General features: G+C 49.8%; 1 pseudogene; it reads right to left on the bottom strand.

Annotated features, from left to right (window-relative positions):
• Positions 1-14,126: 14,126 nt before the first annotated feature.
• Positions 14,127-15,325, bottom strand: LOC114204157 (G/T mismatch-specific thymine DNA glycosylase pseudogene; annotated as a pseudogene).
• Between the last annotated feature and the right edge of the window lie 409 nt (positions 15,326-15,734).

Below are 15,734 nucleotides of genomic sequence, written 5' to 3'. Positions count from 1 at the left end.
CAGGATGTGCTTGCAAACTGTGAATAGAACAGTGAGGAATGAACCCTGCCCACCGCTGCTGGTCTCCCCCTTTCCGCATTCTGCACAGCCCACCTCACAGCCCAGATGCAGACACCACTGATTGCCTACAGCCCAGATGTGACCTCCCTTCCTGCCACCTCCAGCAAACACACTCCTGCAGCCAATGTACAAGCAGCTCTCCTGTCACTTCAAACCCCATGGATTCACCTAGAGGGACAGTGAGGAATGGCTACTCCTGACCAGATTCACTGCTGGAGAAGGAGAAGCTGCCAGAGCCTCAGAAGGAGGTGACTCTTAATGAGGCGGGTGAACAGTATACAGGAGTCAAAAGAAATGGTGGGCACTTGGGCGCAGCACCTGATTGTTTTATTAGAATCATGGCTCAGCCAGTTGAGTCCCTTAACCTCTGAGTGACCTTGGTTTCCTTGACTATAAGCCGGGGGTGATAGTTTTCCCCATCTCATATGGCTATTATGAAACTTTAAATGATTCATGTACATCCTTCAAACAGTGTCTGACACTTTTATCAGGCAGAACCCTGGGGAGGAAGAAAGTCCCACCAATGCAGCTCCTGTTTTCTTCTTCCTACTCTGAAGATGCCAGTTGTCCCCATCACTCATCACCCCGAGCCCCTCTCACCTGCTGCTGACGGAGAGCTGCTCTGTCCCTTACAACCGCTGGGGTGGGGGTGGGGCAAGCTTGAACTGGCCAGGCTGGAGGCAAGGATGAGGAATCCTCAGAGCAGCCCGTGTGCGTACACACACACACACACACACACACACACACACATGTGTGTGTGTGCGCGCGCGCGAGCGCGCATCTATACAAACACCCAAGACATGCTTGAACATGCTCACTCACACATGTATATACAAGCCTCCACACACAGATACCCATACACACTTCTACAGGATGGTGAGCCCCCCCAGACAGACACACACACTCCCTTCACATTTGCAAATTCAACTGGGGTCTGAGATACTCCCATTTCATCTTTTAAAAAATTTAGGATCATGAGGGAGAAGGACCTGAGAATTTGTGTCCCACCGGATAAGGGACCCACTCTCCAGAAATTCTGGTACTTTCTGGATCCCATGCATGGCTGCTCCAGGAGCCCTCCTACAGGAGCAGAACCCAAGGCAGGAAATGCAGGGACCCGTCCCCGCTGAGGGGAAATGCTGCAGAGAGCGCCGTCCTGAGGGAGCAAGCAGGGGATTCAGAGGCGGCTCCAGGATTTACTGAGTGATGCACATGTGGGGAATGCACGGGTATGTCTGTGTGCGCGCACACGTGCGTGTGTGACAGGAGAGTCAGGGCACGCAACGTAACGCGATGGGAAGACAATTATACATCTACGCGCCCTGCCCCTGCCCCTGGTGAAAGTCATATTCCAATCCCACCACCCATGGTGCACCCATCGAATGCAGAGATTGTGTATGATTGACTGCAAAGGAAGCACTATTTGGCATTTCTACAATTTAAAAATTTCCCTTCTACCTTGTCCCAACTCACTGGTGTCGTGCTCTCGCTAGCCGCGTGAACATGACATGCAGTCACGCCGCCAAGCTGTGTGAGAGCTCAGCGTGCTGAGCACATGGTGTCAGCGCTCAGAACACACCAGAAATCGTTAGCCACATCAAAAAGAAGAGTTGAAGAACATTATAAGTGAGCTTCACACGGGAACGTCTTGGGAACGGTAGAACTTTCTATACTAATAGTGACGGGGTGATAGGAGCAGCAAACATGCAAACGGTGTCATCAGAAGGTCGCACTGTCCTCTGAGCGGTGAAGCCGAGCGTCGTCCGCGGTGACCGAGGCTGTGACCAGACTGGGAGCCATGCCTGTCCCCACGGGCTCTGTCCCTGCTTCTGCAGGCGGCCGCCCTGCGTCTACCAGAGTAAGACACGTGTGGGAAAAGTTATCAGTCTGGTGGGGCGCCTGGGCGGCTCAGTCGTTAAGCGTCTGCCTTCGGCTCAGGTCATGATCCCAGGGTCCTGGGATCGAGCCCCGCGTCGGGCTTCCTGCTCAGCGGGAAGCCTGCTTCTCCCTCTCCACTCCACCTGCTTGTGTTCCCTCTCTCACTGTCTCTCTCTGTCAAATAAATAAATAAAATCTTTAAAAAGAAAGTTATCAGTCTGGCAATGAATCCATATCCATGTGCTTTCAAGATTGTGTTCTAGTCACTTACTTAAATGCTCGATTGAAGACTTGTAAGAATGAGGGTTTTGTTGATGCGAGGAATTCACTGCATCGGGTGTTGTCATCGGGGCTCAAACAAGCTGGGAAACCGCTACAAGGTGGGACAGACCGTGTCCGTGTTGCCACAAAGTTCCGGTCTCAGACAGAGTTCTAGAGGAATCTCTGGATGTTCTCATTTGGTCCTGCAGGAGTCACTGTGGTCAGTGATTTCAGGATGATACAGCAAAATGTTAACTCAAATAAATCACTTTAAATATTTACTTCAGTACATTTTGTATTCACAGGGTTATCTGTTCACAGGTATTACGCATCCAGTAAATGATCATCTGAGCCGGTTGTCAGAGGGACGGGGATGGGGCTGGGAACATGGGGAAGGGGCAATGGGGACACAGGCTTCCAGTTCCGGGATGAGTAAGTGACAGGAATACCACCAGTCACAGCACGAGGAACACAGTGAATGATACTGTAAGGGGGCTGCACTGGGCAGCTGGGAGCTACACCTGTGATGAATAGAGCATGATGTGCGACCTTGTCACATCATTACCTTGTACACCTGAAACTAAGGGAACATTGTGTCAACTATACTCGAAATTCAAATATTTTTTAAAATAATCCTATCACAACTTGAGTTGCATTTTACTTTAAGTGAATTTACATAGCAAATTCTAATCTTGGGAATGAGAATTGATAAATAAAATGTATAATGATGGCATTTACCTTACATGGGTCTGTGGTAAAAAAAATTAAAAATAGAAATAAATAAACATCCGAGAAGATTCAATGCTGTATCTGAATATTTGAATGGAAAGCATGACACTGGGCAGGTCTGGCCTTCCCACAGCGCTAAGGTGGCAAAAGCAGCTGAACGTGATGTCACTCACACCCGTCGGAGTCACTTTATAAGTAATCGTGCAATCAGAGTAGAAAAATGTTTGGGAAATAAACTTTTTTTCAGAGAGTTGGCTTTAATGACTTGTCTATGAACGGAGATGCCAATACTGTCTTTAGCTTTAACAGAGTGGTATATTACTCATTACAGAATCGGGATTAATTTGAGAAAAGAAGAATTAATTAGCATACATAGGAATAAAGGAATCAAAGAGGAAAAGGCAGATGATACTTTTTTCAAAAATTAATATGACATAGCATTTTATTTTATTCTATTCTATTTTTAAGATTTCTTTATTTCAGAGAGACAGCACTCTTGGGTGTGCACAAGCCAGGGAGGGGCAGAGAGGGAGAGGGAGAGAGAATGCTAAAGCAGACTCCCGCTGAGCCTGGAGCATGATATGCGGCTCCATCCCAGAACCCTGAGATCATGACCTGAGCCAAAATCAAGAGTGGCGGCTTAACCGACTGAGCCACCCACTTGCCCCATGACATAGCATTTTATAGAAAAATGCCTATATCAAGAGAGAAAAACAATTAGATTATTTAATAAATTATGTGATTGGATTATAACTTACATAAAATAAACACATAAAGAAGTTTTCAGTTTTAATTTAATTAACCCTGATCATTTACAAAACTATATGGATTTAATAATAAAATCAATCACATGGATCAAATACATTATAATAAATGATTTATTGGACTGAGTGAACTACAGAGATATTATACATAAGAATTTCGGACAATATTACTGGGGGAATATTCTAAATGCAGTTGTTAAAGTGAGAGGAGATCTAGGATCATGAACAATTTAGTTCACATACATAAAAGACAATTTCATGATGAACCCACCGAAAACTTTTTATGGGGCCCCCTTGTTCACACTGGCCTATCACTGTACTAATGACAACTATACAAAAAGAATCACAAAATAGTTTTGAATCTTAACAACTAGCTGAGACATTTGTATAACGCCTTAAGTAAAAGTGAAATGTGCTACAACTTACATCATTTGGAAGCAGTTTTCTAACACACGGTTTAGTTAGAACACAGAAAGGCTGCCAAGGGACACCTGGGTGGCTCAGTCGGTTAAGCGACTGCCTTCGGCTCAGGTCATGATCCTGGACTCCCGGGATCGAGTCCCGCATCGGGCTCCCCACTCGGGGAGGGGCCTGCTTCTCCCTCTAACCCTCCCCCCTCTCATGTACTCTCTCTCTCTCTCTCTCTCTCATTCTCACTCTCTCAAAATAAATAAATGAATCTTTTAAAAAAAAAGAACACAGAAAGGCTGTAACTTTTATATACATATATATAACCTTTATTTATACATTGTATTATATATGTGTATATATATAATGTATATATATGTTATACATATATAACCTTATTTACACACTGTATTATTGTCTTGACGGTCAAATGTTAACACTATCCTCATCTGCACGCGGTTTGCCTGCAGGAGTCGCTGACTGACGGAATGTCTGACGTGACAGAAACCTGCAGAGGACCAGGGGGACACCGGGACGCGTCAGAGGCAAGCGGTCAGGGAGCCTCAGAGCTTGCAGTGCGGACGGACGCTGTTGGCGGAGACGTCTAGAACCAGGAAGAACACCCCGCGGCGGGAGGAACACAGTTTATTTAAATAAAATAAACACATAAGCCCCTGCTGGGGCTTCTCCTGCTCCCGTCCCCGCGCGTGGGAGGCTGCGGACTCGGGCACCAGCGCATCTCCGTCTGACCCCAAGAGCGCAGCAGAGCTGGGCTTCTCTCGGTCTGTGCGCTCAGGAAGCCGGGGCCTTGTTCCTCGGGGGCCAGCGCTCGCTGGGCTGCAGGGCTGCGGCCCTGTGGGCAGAGGTCAGGAACATCTCAGTCCCCAGCAGCTCCCAGTGGAGGGAAGGGCCGGTGCGGGTTTCTCCCCTCTCTCCCAGGCTAAGCGCTCCTGCTGCGGCAGGGGGAGGGTCACAGGCAAAACCCAGGCTTGTCCTCCGCCCCTCCCCCTCCCTTCCATCCTCACCCTGTGCCTGCTGAGGATGAATTCTCCTGGTATGGATGTTTGCAGGGAGAAGCGCAGGCAGCACTGGCTGGAACTCATCGCATAGCCACACATAGCAGCAGGGCAGAGGGGAGGCGACAATTAATCTTGCTCCGTGGGCTTGAGAAAGGAGAAGAAACATGCGCATTCATCGTCTCTCACCCCAGTACACCCGCACTTCGGGTTCCCCTGCAGCCCTCCGGAGCACCAGCAGCTTTAATGTTCTAGCACATGGAGCTGGGGTGGGGCAGGGAGGGGCTCAGGGGCCACCGGGCCTCCGTGCCCTCTTCTCTCGATGGTTCTAGTTAGAGCCAGAGCTATCCTTCCATCCTGGCTCACACCGCACTGCAGCCGAGAAAATGCTACTCTTCTGTTGTTACAGGATTTTTGTTCGCTTAGTGTCTGTGGTTCCTGGTCATGCCTCTGCGAAGAATGAAGAGGAAGAGCAGAGGAAGAGTGGTGGGGAGCAAAGCAAAGTTCATTGAGTGATAGCATAAAGCTCCCGGAGTGGGAGGGGACCCCAGAGTGTTGCTGTTTTGGCGTTTAAATCTAGGGGTTTTTATAAGCTCTTTCGAGGAACTATCTTCAACATCCTGAGCGCCGGCCCCTGTGGATTGGCTGCTAGGGTGTGCCAGTCAGGGCTTTGATCACGCACCTGTCTAACTATGGGGTTATTGTTCACGGGTTGCTGGTCTTTTGGGCTGACGTCTGGAGACTAACTGCCCCAAGTTGTGATAGTGACCAATAGTTTATTTTTTTCCAAGATTTTATTTATTTATTTGACGGAGAGAGACACAGCATGAGAGCGAACACAAGCAGGGGGAGTGGGAGAGGGAGAGGCAGGCTTCCCGCGGAGCAGGGAGCCCGACGCGGGGCTCCATCCCAGGACCCTGGGATCATGAGCTGAGCCGAAGGCAGACGCTTAACGACTGAGCCAGCCAGGCGCCCCAGTGACCAATATTTTATGATTAATTGTTTCGTGTCAGGATGTTTTGCAAAGATCCCTCTGTAGAGGCTGCTAGACAGGATGCTATCGTGGTCCCGTCGAAGGTGTAAAACAGGATGCTAGGGCGGGTTTGTCGTAGCTGTCATGCTCCCCGTTTTCTTGTTGGGGACCCTGGCCCTGACTACCTAAGTGTCCAATTAACCTAGAACACCATTAGGTAGAGGGATTGCAGGGGAGGGTTTGGTTTTTTCCATTTTAAAATTCTTCCCTGTGCTGCTACACAATATGGTGCAATCAGAAATGGGAAATGGGTGGGGCACCGAGGTGGCTCAGTCCGTTGAGCACCTGACTTTTGTTTTCTGCTTCTGTCCTAGGATCTAGCCCTGCCTTGGGCTCTGAGTCCGCTTGAGATTCTCTCTCACCTTATGCCCGTCCCCGGCTTGCATATGCTCTCTCTTTGTCTCTCAAAATAACTAAAATCTTAAAAAAAATAAATGGGAAATGGAGAAGGAAAGAATTGACGTAGGTTATCATAAGGCAAAGAGACATGAAAACAAAATAAGAAACAAACAAGAATTCCCATGTGAGACGGAGTTTAAGCCACGTTTGACTCTGTGACGTCAGCCCGCTCTTCCTCTCACAGCGTAACTGTCCCGTGTGAGGAAGGCGACCAGAAGTGCCTGATGACACAGCTAGTGGAGCCCAAGCGTGTGACCCCCCGCCCCAGCGCCCCATCTCCTGCAGCAACTCCAGGGAGGAGCGGGGGTCAGAGGGCGTGCGGTGGGTCCCTCATGACACCACAGTTCCCTGGGCAGCATCAACCCCACGGAGTGGAATCTCTCAGTGATGGAGGACTCACCACCTGAGAAGGAGGGTCACTCCTGTGAGAAGTCTAATTTGAAAATGAAAAGAAAAAAAACTAAACCCCAAACACACGAACCTTCTGATGATGCCCCATTCTGTCTCCCTGAAGCTTCTAGGGAAATGACCCGTTTCTGATCCCTTAGAGTCAAACAATAAGTACAAGTCTTCACACAGCACCCTTCAAACATCTGAACTCTTGTCGTGAGCAAGGTGATTGCATCAGGCTAAAAGCAAACACAAGATGGCTGTTTTCAGTACAATGTTGATGTGATTAATCCGGCCCAGCGTCACCCGAAGCGTGAGGTTCTCCGGGAGGCCTTTCTGATGAGGCCGAGTAATTTACTGACTCTGATGATCTACATTTGGGACCTGCTATCCGCCAGGCAGTGGGGATGCAGCCGCAAGCAGGTAAAACAGGCTTGGTGTGTTAATCTATGCAACGTTCGGCCTGAGGAGACAGGCATCTGGAATCTAGAGCAAGGACCCCATCCTGGGAGCAGCTCAGCACATCCTCCCTGAGCAGGGGCCACGTGACCCGAGCCCCCAGGACGGACAGGTAGCTGACAGAGGAGGGATGGTGGGTGGAGGCCAGCAGCTGGGGAGAAGTCCTGGCTCCGGGACAGTGGGGCCGGTTCTCAGGATGGACCGGGTGCAGGGAAGTGGCCGGCAGCGGCGGCAGCAGCAGCATGGAGCTGAAGCGGGCAGGCCTGGGCCCGGACCAACCGGATTCCAGAATGTTCTCCATCACCCCCTGAGCTGCGGGACCAAACACACTCCTTATCCATGGACGCCTCAGCCTCCTCCCCTGACCCGTGGCCGATGCTGCAGGGATGAGCTGACCCCTGTGACGTGCTCAGAACAGTGCCGGGCACGGGGCTGCGGCTGGACCACTGCTTCCTCTCGTGGCTGGAAGGAAACAGGTGGGAGGGAGGGGAGCAGGTGGCCTGGCGTGGGCGTCCACATGGAGGAGGCCGCTGGGGCGCCGTGTGGACAGGAGACGGGACCGGAGGAGAGTCCGTGCAGGGACGGGTCAGGAGGCCTCGGCAGGGGTGCTGCACTCGTGGCCTCTGTCCGCCCTCTCCCTCCTGAACGACCCCTCTGCCATCTCCAGTTCTTTTCACACTCCTCACCACATCGTCCTCCCGTCACAGGTCAACCTGAGATGACAAGAAATACTGAGCTCGCTTAGGACTCTTCATGAGGACAGGTGTGTTGGGGAGAGTTACCCGGAGAAGGAAAGAAGCCGTAGTTCTTTTTGCTGCCACGGTAGAATCACAGGACAGGAAAGGAGAGCAGAGCAGGGCAGGGTTTTATTAAAGTCGCTCCAGGGGAAGCAAGGGCGTCAACAGACACTAAGGCCCCGGTAACTCCAAGGTTTCGGCTCATACCAACGTCTTCTTTTGGGTGCAACCTGGGGTCGCAGCATTGGAGTGACAGGCCTGGATTGTATAATAATTAGCCAAGAACCATGTCCTTTCCCAAGATGCATCGACATGCCTGCAGGGGTCGCAAACCACAACATTGCTTCCGTTCTAGAGACACAGGTCGACAAGGACAAGGCCCTGCATTCTGCAGGCACAACAAACTTGACTTTCTCTGCTGGGGGATGCTGTAACCACAAACTGACGGCCAGATAGCTGGAAGGGGGTGCTCCTCGGTGGGGGCTCTCTGTCAAGACATCAGACATCTGAGGTCCATCCTCCCGTCGCTCATGCCCAGCGAGCTTCCCGCCCCACACATCGAACATGCACATTGAACAAATGTGTGTAACGTGCCTCCGGAGTTCACTTTGCGGTGGAGATAACCTCAGAAGGAGGCAAAATGTAGCCCCTGATCTCCCAAGATGCTCTTCGGACAAGGAGAAGGGGCTCTGAGCTCCGAGAGCAGGTATAAACGAGATGGGGTCTTGGGCTCCTTGTCCCCATGAGGATTGCAGGACCTGGCTTGTCCATAGGCTGGAACCTATCAATGGACCTGGAGCCCAGGCTTCTGCAGGGACAGCTGGTGTATGTGTGAGTGGGGTCTGCAAAGAAACAATAGCTCACCGGGGAGAAGCAGTTCTCTGAAAAACCAGCTTTACATTGTCTGCTAGTGCCAACCTCAGGAATGCTCTGGAGTGTGGTTTCAGTGAGCTTCTGTGCACAGCACAAGGAAAGGGCCTTTTGCTATTGCCGGGAGGACCGCATTCCTGTGTGTGGTTTGCAGCATCTCATAGAGCAAAAGGCCACTCGGTGCCGCAGAAGGAGGAAGAGGCCAGGTCTTAGGAGGCAGGGAATCGTATGCCGTGTTGTCTAAATTTGGGACAGAGCTTTCGTGGCTTATGCTATTACTGACTTTAGACTTATAAAGGAGAAGAGACTCCTTATACATTCCACAGATATGCTTTGGCTGAAAGTGGCAGAAATGCAACTCAGGCTGTCAGAATCCGGGGGGGGTTGTTGTCTTAGTGAACAAACAAAACTAGCAAGGATGCCATTGTCCTCGTGTGACTGGAACCAGGGTGTGGAATGCAGCTAAAACCTCCCCATCTCTTATTTCCTCTTTTCTCTGTACTGGATCATTTTTCAGACCAATCACCTGTACAAGCTCTAGTTTTAGCCCTTTCTAGGTTCGTCCCTCTCAGCTTGCCAACAAAGAAACACAGAGGTCTTCCTTCTCTGCACCAAGGGTGGGAAGAGGCAGCAGGCCAGGGTCCTGGGCTCTCCAGGCAGGGGAGGGGGACCACCCTCCAGGTTCCAAAAGGTGGGGTCTGACCCCTGCACAGGAGCTTCCCCCCTTGGTCATCTTGGGCATGGTGTTCAGACGCTCGGGTTCTGCAGGCCTGGGGATAGGGGAGGGGACATATGCGGGTCCAGGAGGAAATGTGAGGCAGAAGCCTGGGCCCTGAGTCCTGTTTGATGTCATTGTACCACTGCGGTGTCCAGCCTCCAAGCTCCAGGATGGCATCTCCATGGCTCCAGCTGCTGGGACCCCCCCTGTTGGAGGCCCTGCGGCTGCTCTTCGCGGAGCAGGGGTTCCACTGACTTCACAGGTAGAGATGGTTTCTAGGTGGCAGAGGCTGTGAAACAGGGGTGGACGGCAAGTGGCTGAGAAACCGTAGCCCAGGGAGTGGGAATCTGAAAACTCCAGAATCAGAAACCAGGGCTGGCCCTTCAGGGTACACGGGACTTGCTCCCCTTCCTCTCAGTTCCTTGATGCCCCTGCCTCCCCAGCATGAGGGGGTCTTGCTCTGGAGGAGGGGAAGCCCCTTAACCACCTCCCCCTCTCTGTTTTTCCCTTCTTTCCGGAATGTTTGAACTATTCATAGTGTCAGTGTGGAAAATGCCTGAACTTAAGTACAGTTTCCTGACCGATGACAGAGCTCAGCCCTGTGTGATGACCATCAGGTGACAACCAGGACCTCCACCAGGGCCCCAGCCAGAAGTCCCTGCGCCTCTTCCAGTCAGTACCCATCTCCCCCACAACGGTCCCTAAGATGACCCCTTCCCCTGACTCTCGTCCCGGCTTCCTCCACCTGCACTCTTGTTGGCCCCCACCCCCTAATGTCACTACTTCCTCCCTCTGCTCACTCCTCCAGGAGCAGCCCCAGGTTCCAGGCCATCCCCCAGCGGAGCCCCTCCCCCCCTCCTCCCCTCCTTCTACCTGACCTTAGGAACTGAGAATCCAGAGCTGGTTCCCTGGAAGAGGACCCGTTCGCCTTGAAGCAGCAGCAGGAACAAGTGACAGCGACTCCAGGGTCAAGGTCTCATTAGGAGACTGAGGGCACCCAGAATGTGTGTGGGGTCCACGGCGGACCTGGGAACCAGCCGTGATGGCCTGAAGTCTGTTCCTCCCCGAGGCCAGACTCCATGGTCCTTCAACGGGGAGAAACCACCTATGTCAGCATGTAGTTTTGGAGACAATTCAGACTGAGGACTTGACACCGGATGGGGGCTTCCCCTGTGTGCACAGCCCTGTGCCCCTCCTGGGAACCCAGGGAGACCCTGGGGAGGTCCCTGGGGAGAAGCCCAAAGGGCGCTCAGGTCACCTGTCCTCAGCCCTGTGGCCACACGGGGGCGCTGCGGCGCTCCGGTCCCGCACCGCCAGGGGGAGCACTGGGCTGAGCTGAGTCAGGCCCAGAGGGCTGACCTGCAGTCTGGGCATGGGCTGGGCGGGGCGGGGCGGGGCAGAGGAAGGGGCCTTCTGAGCAGCCCTGGGGGCAGGTGTAGGGGTGGGGAGGGGATCTGAGGAGAGGAGCGCTCTGGAGCCCTGTCCCGTGTTTGAGTTTCCATCTGTCCTCCCCACAAGCCCAGGAAAATTGAAGAGTAGATCCTTGTTCCTCCTGGACTGATTCCCTCCCTGAGGGCTATTTTACAAAAGACACTCCTTTATCTTAGAACCGTTGGAGATTCACAGAGAAGTGACAGAGGTAGTGCAGAGTCCCTGGGTACCCCACACTCAGTTGTCCTGTCGTTAACACCAATCTCACCGTCATGCATTTGTCACAGCTAACGACCCCACATTCACACGTTACTACGGATCTCCACACGGGATTTGCTGTCATGGTTTTGTTTTCTCTCCCAAGACCCCATCCAAGTTACCACATTGAGTCCCCATCATGTCTCCTTCAGGCTCCCCTAGCTGTGACCGTGTCTCAGAATGTCCTCATTTTTCACGGCCCTGAAGTGTTTGAGGAGATGGTTCGGGTACCTTGTAGACTGTCTCTCACCGTGAATCAGGCTGACTGAGGCTGTGGGGTTTGGGAAGACCACACCTGGCTGGGCCGTTCTCCACACGCCACAGCAAGAACATACAGCGATCCCTTGCTCGTCACGGATGAAGTTCACCCTCACCCCCTGGCTAAGGTCGTCTTACCCAGATGCTCCCTGTGACGTTCCTTCTCTTGCTTTGTCCCTTTCCATAAAGCAGTCTTTGGAAGGCAGTCAGGAGGTGCAGCCCACAGGTGAGGGCTGTCCCGCGGTGACAATTTGCGTGCAGGTTGTTGTGCAAACGGGAGTTCTCAAATGAGTTGGGTAAATACCTTACAGGGGCATCAGCAGCTTGTGTGCTTAGTCCATGTTTGACTCTATAAGAAACTGCTGACCATCTCCCACAGCGGCTGTGCTATTTTGTATTCCTGCCCTTAGGGACTGAGGCTTTCTGTGGCTCCCTGTCCTGGGCAGCAGGTGACGCTATCAGCGCTTGGAATCCCACCATCTAACAGGTGTGTGATGGCAGATCACTGTTGCTGTCTTTTGCATTTCCGTGGTGACACTTTTTGTTGAACATCTTTTCATATGCTTGTTACCCATGAGTGTATCTTCTTCAGCTCTCCAAATTTTTGCACATTTTTAATAATCATTCTTAATATTTTTATTGTGAAACCCGTCAGTCTTTCAAACGAATTAAAAACCTTTTTCAATATTTTAATGAAAAATTCTCATATTGTCATATATCAACATTTACTCTTCATCTTTCATATGTCATGAAAAACACCATTATTATATGCTTGGAAAATCCTCAAACCCATTCTCTAGTGAGTATGCATCATAATTTAAAGAGTATTTTCTCCACTCAAATAAAAAAAATCTTTTGTTACAAGGCTACAATCATTATATGGCAAAGCAATTCCCACTTACATGTTTTACATAGTCCCATGAAGAAAGAACTCATTGTTCCTAAACCCTGATGCAAGGCATTTCAAAGCCCCCAAATAAAACGTCGGTGCAAACAGCAGTGCAGTACGTGAGTGAGATAACATGAGCTGAATAGTTTTTACACGGTTTGACCTAGACTAAGGGAAACATAAAATCCATCATAGCCGCAGCTATAAAGTATGTTAAGATTCACAAGAATTTGTTTCTCTCATTATATAGAGAAGAACAGGGTGTATGATCCCTTAGGAAAAAAGAAAACCTCAAAAAAGAAAGAAAAAAAGAAAACCTCATAAATATTTTCATATTGAAAAGCGGCATGCTCCCTGCGTTTGAATGAAATCAGCATATTCAGAAGTGACCAGCAGGAATAGCAAATGGCATATCTGGACACCCAGCTTAACTATCCCCCAGGCCTAGAGGTCTGGACCCTTTGTAGCACCATGGAAAAGGCATTAGAAAATCACAAAGGTACGTGACTGCAAACTCACCCTGACACAAGGCTCACTTAGTCCGCAGTAACGGACAGCAATGATGCAGAGAAGGTTTTGTCAATTATTGATTAGATATACCTGGCAAGAAAAAATCTGTTATGTTAATCCATCTCGTGTATATCAAGCACCAGTTGCAGGAAGATTATCAAACACCTCCAGCATATTGTTGCTCAGCCCTAGAGTTCATTTCTCACCACTTTGCCCCTTATACCCCGAAAGCCAAGGAAGATAAAAATAGAATGGTGAGAGCTAGTGTAAGAAAAATTCAATTCCTTCCCTATCAAATGTCTATCTCTCAAGTAAAACACAGAGGAAGCAACAAACTTAAGAAGGTCTACTGCGTTCTCTGGAGCTTTCCATCCCAGAACAATTTGTGCCTCTACTAGAGGATTAATGCCTGGGGTGAGGAGGCCAAAGCCAGGCCTTGGTGCCCCATCAGAGAAGGCCAGGCTAGCCTTACTGCTGGAAGGCCACACTTTACATTTCCGCTGCACCTCTCACAAATCTCCCCATTGGTGAGGCAAAGAGGTGTGAGTGTGAAAACGACTCAGGGAGCCCATCAAACCCCACTAACAACACCAAAATAGACTGCACTGTGGATTAACTTCATATATGAAAACAAACACATTGGCCCCTTTTCCAGTGGTAATTATGATTAGCATGCCCTTCTTAGGCATAAAAGGAATAATGGTGTATCTGGGTTTATGCACAGTTCATAATCAAGTATAAATATTCAGACCGTTTCATTTTAAAATTACAGATTAATAGTGACTCCCAAAAGAAGATCAATTTCTTCATAAAGGAAATATAGTTTATAAAAAGCTGGAATGATGGTTAATTCAAATACAAAAACTCATACACAAAAAGTCCTCCTTTTCCCTTCCCAACTTGCTTAGGTTCATCCAGTTGATTCTACCACACAAATGAACCATCGTTCTATCACAGAGTAAAATACTAACAAAATGCCTCAGTTAACAAACTGAGGGCCACTTCTTGACAACTGCATTAAAACTGCAGCATTTAGGTAGAGCTGAGAATCACCACTCTTAAGCGTGGTTTCCTTCTTCCTGTTTTGTGTCCCACAATGATCATTAAAGGAAGGAATCTGGTCTGTAAAGGACTGGGTCATCCACTGCCCATTTGGAATGTCCCGGAAAGTTCATTCTCCGCTGTGAGTTAGCCCCGTGGAAGGGAAGCTGCAAGGGTCGCCGTTGCATGGATTTTCTGCATAAGCACTGCCATACGCTGCTTCATAACCTGGGTCATATTTCTCTTCCTTAAGAGCCATCTTCTTTGCATCCTCTTGGGCTAGCTGTGGATCAAACGTACATTCACTTCTTGAACGTCTGTGTTTGGTTCAACGCCTTTCAACTGATCTCTCAAGTCTCTCAGCTTAATGTGCTTTGTGCTGGACTCCAGGAAACTGAGCACATCTCGCACTGGATGAGGGCATAGCAGGGCAGGGAGTTTCTGTGCCTGCGATCTTATGGGGCCGAAGTCCAAGTTCGAAGTTTTTAACCTTAACTCCAAAAACTTCTTTACTAAAAATTTCATAAAGACCTTTTCCATTAAACACTGCTATCCGTGGCTGATATTGCTGTGATTTCTGCACGGGAAGACGTTCTCCTTCACAACATTCTTTACTGGAAAGAGCTTTGCTGCCTGGTGTCCTTCCCACCACATTGGTAAATCCAATACCATACTTTCCCGGTAGAGCGTGATCATCCACTGGGTTCAGCTGCACCTCACTATGGCCTGACATAAACAGACACTTCCAGAAATGGTTTCCAGGTCCAGGGTAATGATGCCCTTTGTAAGCTGCCATTAGTCCTGGGTTTATGCCAAGAATCACAATGTTCAGATTGAAGGCCAAAATGTCCGGGAGGGTCTTAGAGGTTCAGCTTCGGAAACACCGTTAAGACGGTCTACCTTTCTTTTCACTTTAAATGTGTCTGTAATTTTCTTTTCTTGCTTTTCTTTTGATTTTGTGGACTTGTCAGATTTTTTGGCCTCAGCAGGCTTTTGGGGTTCTACTGGATGTTTTGGTTCTGTTGCCCTGGGTTTTCTTTTTCCTTCCTTTTGGGGGTCTCGTGTGCAGGTTCGCCAGCAGGAACGGGGTCTGGAACTTGTGCCGCATTTGCTCTTCCCTCACCACTGCCCCATCAGGAGCCCCAGCCATCATTCATGGGCATGGGGAAGCTCGACCTCGCTGAAGGGAAGGGCTGCCCGCATTCTCTGCTTCCATCCCCCAGTGCGGCTCCAGGGCAAGCGAGTGCTGGTCTCCGGGTTCGCCGGGGAACACCCCCCCACCCCGGACCACAAAAACGAGAGCCCAGAGCCCCGACAGGAATGTTGGCTGAACCCGGCTAGGGGCTGGCGCTCAAGCTCCTCCCCCGAGTTTCTAGTCCCATCCCCCACACCTCCCAGCCCCGACCCCCATTTTTGCTCATTTTTTTAATGAGTTCTTTTATATGTAACTAATGAATCGTTGAACACTACATCAAAAACTAATGATGTACTATACAGTGGCTACCTGAACATAATAAAAAAAGAAAAAATGAGTTCTTTTCTTATTGGTCCTTTTTTAAGGGTTTTATGAGTATTCTACAGCAAGTCCTTTATCAGATATGTGATTTGCAAGTATTTTCTCCCAG

This window comes from Eumetopias jubatus, unplaced genomic scaffold, assembly GCF_037043125.1.
Source record: "Eumetopias jubatus isolate StellerSeaLion01/CBP00866 unplaced genomic scaffold, mEumJub1_p1.0 scaffold_6, whole genome shotgun sequence".
NCBI lineage: Eukaryota > Metazoa > Chordata > Mammalia > Carnivora > Otariidae > Eumetopias > Eumetopias jubatus.
This window is presented reverse-complemented; position numbering and strand designations above follow the sequence as displayed.